Below are 7,664 nucleotides of genomic sequence, written 5' to 3'. Positions count from 1 at the left end.
ACTGATGATTTTGATATATTGAAGTCTATATCTATCTCGGTTCCTTTATACCTGTACAACCAACCGTTATCCAATCAAAGTTATAATACCCTGTGTACAAGTACAGCTGGGTATAAAAAAACCAGAATTTGACAACAGAAGAAAGACAGCAAAAAGCAAGTCGCCCAGCATAAGCAACTCGGTGCCTGTGCGCTTTCGTCGTCAGCCCCTATTAGTCAAGTAAGGAGTTTCAGCAACAAAAATTATTGTGTCTAAACAGCGACTAAGTGAAAACGGCAATGGCCCAACGGTGTGTCAATAGTGGCCTTCAAGCTTCATTTGTCAACGTGTTGGTAGTTTATTGGAATTGTTTTCGTTTGCCAAACAAAGGGAAATACATGAACACAAATTTTAAGCGTGAGTTTTGACCCGTACTGCTTTATCGACTTTGAGTCAGTAATGTGGCATGAGAAACCCTTTTGACTCCAACTGAACAGCGTGTCAGCTTCAGACAGATTTTGATTGCATTTATTTTGACCTGATGAAAACCAAGATAAAGCGATATACCCTAACGTGGAAGGGATTAAACGAAGGATACAAAAAAATATGGGATTGTTCGGAAACCTTCACAACATAAGCTTCAAGCCACAGTAATAACACACTCGCAAAGCTTGTAAGATCAATTTAAAAAATGTTTCTTTTGAACTTTACGCAAAGAATTTAATCCACCCAAAATGTTTCACGCGCTTAATCTTACTTGCTTATAAAAAAAAATAAATGTAAGGCGCGATAATCTCCGAAGATATATAAGGCCGAGCTTCTCTTCCAATTTGCGTCGTGCTCCTCTTGATTTTCCCTACAAATTGGTCGGACGGGACCTGCATGTTTTATGTCGACACCGAACGGCATCTACAAGGCAGATGGGTTTTCACTAAGAGCTTTTACTTACTTAATTGGCGCTTAACGGTTTAAACGGTTATGGCCGCCAGTCGCTCCTTCTCTCTGCCAACCGGCACAAATTGGGAGTTCAAATCGTTTTCCAACTGGTCCTTCCAACGTAGTGGGGGCCGTGCTCTACCTCTGCTTCCATAGGCGGGTTCCGATAGAAACACTTTTTTGGCCGGAACGTCATCTTTCATTCGCAAACCATGGCATAGCCAGCGCAGCCGCTGCGTTTCAATTCGCTGGACTATGTTAATGTCTGCGTATAGCTCGTACAACTCATCGTTAAATCTTCTTCGGTACTCGCCATCGCCAACGCATAGAGGTCCATAAATCTTTCGAAGAACCCGCTTCATCTGATGTTGTCATGGTCCATGCTTCTGAACCATACAGCAGGACGGGAACGATAAGTGACTTGTAGAGTATGATTTTCGTTTGCCGGGAGAGGACTTTACTTTTCAGTTGCCTACCTAGTCCAAAGTAGCATATATTGGCAAGAGTGTTTAGGCCGATGATATCAATGTCTACGCATATGCCAGTAATTGCACGCTTTTATAGAATATTGTTCCAGAGCGGTTAAATTCTGCAGCTAGTATAATTTTCTCCAGCATCAAGTTAAAGAAATCGCACGATAGGTGGTCACCCTGTTTGAAACTTCTTTTAGTTTTGAACAGCTTGATGGTGTTGCTCAATTCGTCGTCAAAATGTCATTTTGCACAGCCGTATACGTTTTGCGGGTAAACCAAATTCAGACATAGCGGCATATAGGCAGCTCCTTTTCGTGCTGTCGCATGCGGCTTTAAAATCGACGAAGAGGTGGTGTGTGTCGATTCTTTTTTCGCGGGTTTTTTCCAAGATTTGACGCATTGTGAAAATCTGGTCAATGGTAGATTTACCAGGCCTGAAGCCGCACTGATAAGGTCCAATCAGCCGATTCACGGTGAGCTTCACTCTTTTGCACAATACATTTAACAGGACCTTATATGCTATATTAAGAAGGCTGATTCCGCGATAGTTGTTGCAGTTTGTAGTATTCCCCTTCTTGTGGACTGGGCAAAGAACACTTAGATTCCAACCGTCGGGCATGCACTCGTCCGCCCATATTTTGCTAAGAAGCTGCTGCATGCGCCTTACCAACTCGACGCCGCCGTACTTGAATAGCTCCGCAGGCAATCCATCAGCGCCCACGGCCTTGTTGTTTTTCAATCTGGTTATTGCTATTCTAACTTCGTCATAAGCGGGCGGGGGGACATATATTCCATCATCATCGATTGCGGGATCGGGTTCGTCATCCCTGCGCAGTGAATCGTTGCCTCAATTTAGGAGAGCAGAGAAGTGTTCCCTCCATAATCTAAGCACTCTCTGGACATCAGTTGCAAGGTTGCAGTTTTCGTTCCTACAGGAGTTTGCCCCTGTCTTAAAACCTTCCGTCTGTCGCCGAATTTTTTTGTAAAATTTTCGGGCGTTATTGGTTGCTAGCAGCTCAAGATCCTCGCACTCACGCCTTTCTTTCTCTGCTTTTTTCTTCCTCAAAAGGCGTCACGCTTCCCTTTTTAACTCGCGATAGCGTTCACACACACCTCTTGTTGCACTCGCTTTTAACGTAGCCCTGTAGGGAGCGCCTTTTCTTTCGGCTGCAACGCGACATCCTTCATCATACGAGTTGTTTTTCCGTGGCCGCCGGTAACCAATATTTTCCTCGGCGGCAGTACGAAGTGCTTTGGAGATATGCTCCAACTGCTCCTTCACGCTGAGTTGAACTCTCAGAGAGCAGGTGTGGGAGTCGAGTTGCGAAATCATTGGCAGTCTGTTGCGAGTGCAGCCTTTCAACGTCTAGATTTCCTTGTGTTTTTTGTTCCTTGGTTTTAACCGCGCAGAGGCTGATGCGTATTTTGGCTGCGACGAGATAATGATCCGAGTCGATGTTAGGTGCTCGGATCGTGCGCACATCTAAAATACTGGAGGCATGCCGTCCGTCTATCACAACGTCATTGATCTGATTGCGAGTATTTCGTTCGGGGGACAGCCATGTAGCTTGATGTATCTTCTTATGCATGAACCTCGTGCTGGATATGACCATTTTTCGAGCACCGGCAAAGTCAGTCAGCCTCAGTCCATTAGGAGAAGTTTCATTGTGTAGGTTGAACTTTCCTACTGTAGGGCATTTTAACCGAAAAGCTTTTCGCAGTAGAAATACACAGAAATAAACACTTTTTAAATTTAATGAAAATCGGTTCGGATGTATACATTCTGATAAGATTAAGTAACTTATAACGAAAAAACTAGTAAAATATTGACGGCCTACTTGCTGTACAAGGAAATATTTTTGGGACACCTGTGTCGCATATGCCTGAAGTGGTTAAAAATACGGTTATGTTGTTGTTGTAGCGATAAGTTTGCTCCCCGAAGGCTTTGGGGAGTGTTGTCGATGTGATGGTCCTTTGCCGGATATAGATCCGGTACGCTCCGGTAACACAACACCATTAAGGTGCTATCCCGACCATCTCGGGAACGATTTATGTGGCCACATTAAACCTTCAAGCCATCCCTCCCTCCCCATCCCCAAGTTCCATGAGGAGCTTGGGGTCGCCCGGGCCTCGTCTGTTAATGAAACAGGATTCGCCGCGGTTAAGTGAGGTTGACTATTGGGTTTGGAGAAGATATATATTGCGCTGGCAACCTGAAGGGTTGCGCTACACAGCCCCTTGAATCTGGTATTTTAGTCGCCTCTTACAACAGACATACCTACCGCGGATATATTCTGACCCCCCGACCCGCTGGGGAAAAAATACGGTCATATTGTACACGTATCACTTAACCTATGTGAAGTTAATACCACGATTCAGCTGTACAAATATAGAAACGAACAATGAAGCACAATTAAATTTTCCTTTGAAAAATAATAGAATATACGCACTAATTTCATTTTGCTAGAATAAACATAAAAACCTTGAATTTGCTATTTCGGTAGAATAAAAGCTATTTATTTGTTTAACTGATTCAGAACTTGTATTACGCTTGACGCATTAACCATAAAAAATAAAAAAGAAAATAATGATAATTAGTGCTTGGCGCGATTTATCTCCATGAATATTTATGCCGAACGTCTCTTCAAATTTGCGTCTTGCTCCCTTTTGATTTTCCCTACAAATTGGCAGATGGGACATATATGTTTTACACCTTCTTTGCCCACCCTGGCGTTAAAGTCGCCAAGCACGACTTTTATATTATGGCCTGGGCAGCGCTCGTATGTCCCTTCTAATTGTTCATAAAAACCGTCTTTCATCTCCTCATCGTCTTTCTACTCTGTCGGTGCATGGGCGCAGATGAATGATATATTAAAAAACTTTGCTTTAATTCGGATAGCGGCGAGACGTTCCTCCACAGGCGTCAACGCCAGTACTTGGCGACAAAGTCTCTCTCCCACCACGAATCCAACGCCGAAACTCCGCTTATTTGTATGGCCACTCTAATAGATGTCACACTTCTTTATCTTCCTTCGACCTTCCTTCGTCCAACGCATTTCGTGATGGCGGTGATGTCATATTTTGCTTTGATGAGGACATCAACCAGCCGGGCACCTGCGCCAATCCCATTCAGGGAGCGGACGTTCCAGTTGCATACCCTCAATTCGTTGTCCTTCAAACGTTTGCCATTGTCTTCATCAATAGGAGCGTTTCTTTTTATCCGAGGCTTGTTGGTTCTTTACATTGGAGTGTGGTTTGACGTGGCGGGTTCCAAGCCCAGCGCACAATCCGGTCAGCGGAGGTGAAAATATTAATGGCACGTTTATATAGCTAGCCGCTTGATCCAAGACAGACGCCCGCTTGCAGCCGCACCTCGTTGTCGACAGACGCTGCTGATGAAAGATCCCCTGGGTATCCCTTAAACCGATTATATCAGAGTGGCCTAGCCAGGTTGTCGCCTTCTCACATTAGCTCACCACTAAACGGCTACCCAGAGGATACTTGGCCGCAGGCAACCGGAAGTAGTGAGCTGCTTGAACCGCATGCAAAAGAATCGCTCTGGCTATTTACAGGTGAATGGCGATCAGAAGTTTTGTTTTGCCCACTTTCGTGGCCTTTTACACACGGCTCCACCCACGCACTTTATCATTACTTGTTAATGCATTATCCAAGTTTTTTCATATCTCGAAACTTTCGATATGGAAAGACAGATGGAAGGCTGTGTATAAGAAGTAAGCGTGATTTCAAATTGTTTCCGCCTATTTTTTTCATAAACAGTTATTGTTGTAAAAACAATACTCTAATCAAATATTGTGAGAATTCGTGGATAATTTATTAATAATTTGGGAAATATTTAAAAAACGTCCAATCAGGACGGACAAGGTGACAGGTTTCGCTATTCTACTTTGTAAATATCTTCAGAGCCTTTTCTCACGGGAGAGTGATTCGAACCCGCACTCCTCCGAAGACTGAACCGTAACAAGCACATTCAGTAAAGGCTATGTCTTTTTTATTATGCAACGTGTCCCAATTGACTTCCTTGCATAGTTTATTCTTTGCACAGTACACACTTTGTATGTTAGCTTTGGCTCAAGGCATTTTTTTTTTGTGGTTCAAAGGACTGGTTTCTTTGTTATATTTATAGGAATACAATGAGCTTGTTTTATTATTTTATTATTATTAGGCCTCGAGGAACTGCAACCTTTATTTAGATATATTATTTGTGCTTGGCCTCTCAACCTTCTACTGTATGTGGAGGCTTTTAATGAATTTAGGCACTCCATCAAGCTTTTTGGTTCATATCGCGAAGGAAATAAGAGACACGCTACCTAGGCGGGAGTGTATCTGCCTTAACAGAGCTATGTATACGCAGAACCAGCGTTTCATCCTCCAGCTCACAGAAGTGACAGATTTTTTTGTCGGATAAATTTAATTTACTTAGGTGATATCGTAGACTACAGTGTGTTGTAAAGTACGCAGAGTTCATAAGTAATATCCGCTTAGATTAATGAGTGGGCTAATACTCTCGTTGCTGGGGGCATAAACGAATTGGTCTGTCTTTGTCCTGGTCATTCAATCCAGTGTTGTCTGAACTATTTGGCTTTCCAGTTACTTATGGCTTTCCTAGTATGTGCCTCTGTGAGCCCACAAAAGACATAGAATTTACCAAAATTGTTTATTGATATTAATTAGGCGAGGATTTACCTCATTGATTCTCAATGTATATGAATAAGAGTGATTTACTAAAAAAGTGGCGGTGCCACACCCATTTTCAAACATTTTCTAACTTTCGAACTTTGCTCCATTATATCAATTTCATTTGACTGTATATCGTAGTTGAATTCTTTGTTACCAGCAAGCTAGAAAAAACTGTGAAGTGCGCGTGCCCCCCAAACAGAGTGTAAAAAGTAAGTAAGTAAGTAAGCTATTTGGCCAATTTTAGTGTATTCACAAAAGATGTTTTGTTCTAAAAAATTGTCCAATTATAGATTAAACCCTTCGTTGGTCACCCTGTGTAGGTGAAAACATAACTGTCAAATGAATCTATCTGGTAGGTAGCTATCCTCCAGATAAGATCTAACTTAGCTGGAGATGGTAAAAAGGCCTTTAATGACTACCTCCAAACTGGTGCTAATAGGATGCGTATTGGGAGAGTAGGTAGCCACATTTGTATCAACAATACTGATTAATTTTAAAGGTTTAATTAATAAAAGTTTGCGACTATTTCAGAACCACCTAAGACTGAAGCAATTAGGAACGCTTTAAAAAGGTATACAATGAACATGCCTTTTGAACGCGTCTTTAATTAATTCAGTGGCAGGTGGTTTGGAAATAGTCGCAGACTTTGATTAATTTACTTAAATATATATACCTAGCTCGAACCTAAGCGCTATTGGTACAAGTGTGAATACAAAATATCCCGCTCTTAATTTTCTGCTGGGTACTCATTTTTATTCTAAAGCTTATTGCTTTTTTTTGATTCAATAGCACACAATTTTTAGTTTGGTTTTCTTAAAGTGCTATGAAAAGGAAATTATAAGCTTCAAAAATAAATTATTTACCTTTAAGAGACACGTGTTGTTTAATTTATCTCATTCGTAATCTTTTTTGCATATGTGACCTGGAATCATGAAACGACCTATTGTGCGAAAATACCGTTGTTCACTTTTTGAGTGATTCTTATGGGAAATTTAACGCTCTTTCCAATGGAGCAAACCGAAATTTTTTATCTTCTTAGTTTTTTCACAAATCGCATGTAAAGCCAAATCGGACCACAAATACGATTTTTTGTGAAATATTGCGATCCATGCGCCACTTAGGGCCGTAGAGAGGAAATCCGGGCCCGGGACTAAACAATTTACGGGCCCCTATAATAAATTCAATAATACATTTGATTAATTTGAATTAAGGACATCTCCTGCATGAATAATTATTGATAGATTACATCAAACAAGTTTTTGCCACATCAACTAATTGATTTTTGGCCTAAGATCTGAAAATAAAATCAACACAGAATATTTACTATTTATACTGTTTTATTGTAACGTAGAAATAAAATTCTCTTTTAACAGCCATATATTGTTTTAAATAATCTTTTCTAGTTATTTGGTAACATTTTAGTACATTTCTGATAAATATAATGATGATAATAAATTTTAATTATTCAATATAGAACGTTCGGATATCAAAGAGTGGCTTTTCTTGATTTTTTCGCTTCAAAATTTTTTATAATAATATCCAAATTTAACTGTGTTGCCAAAACAGATTCAACACAAA

General features: G+C 40.9%; 1 pseudogene; it reads right to left on the bottom strand.

The window, feature by feature from the left end:
- Window positions 1–1,912: 1,912 nt before the first annotated feature.
- Window positions 1,913–6,097, bottom strand: LOC137238583 (uncharacterized; annotated as a pseudogene).
- Between the last annotated feature and the right edge of the window lie 1,567 nt (window positions 6,098–7,664).

This window comes from Eurosta solidaginis, chromosome 1 (genome assembly GCF_040869045.1).
Source record: "Eurosta solidaginis isolate ZX-2024a chromosome 1, ASM4086904v1, whole genome shotgun sequence".
NCBI classification, from domain to species: Eukaryota; Metazoa; Arthropoda; class Insecta; order Diptera; family Tephritidae; genus Eurosta; species Eurosta solidaginis.
Note: the sequence above shows the minus strand (reverse complement) of the source record. Positions and strands in the feature narration are given on the sequence as shown.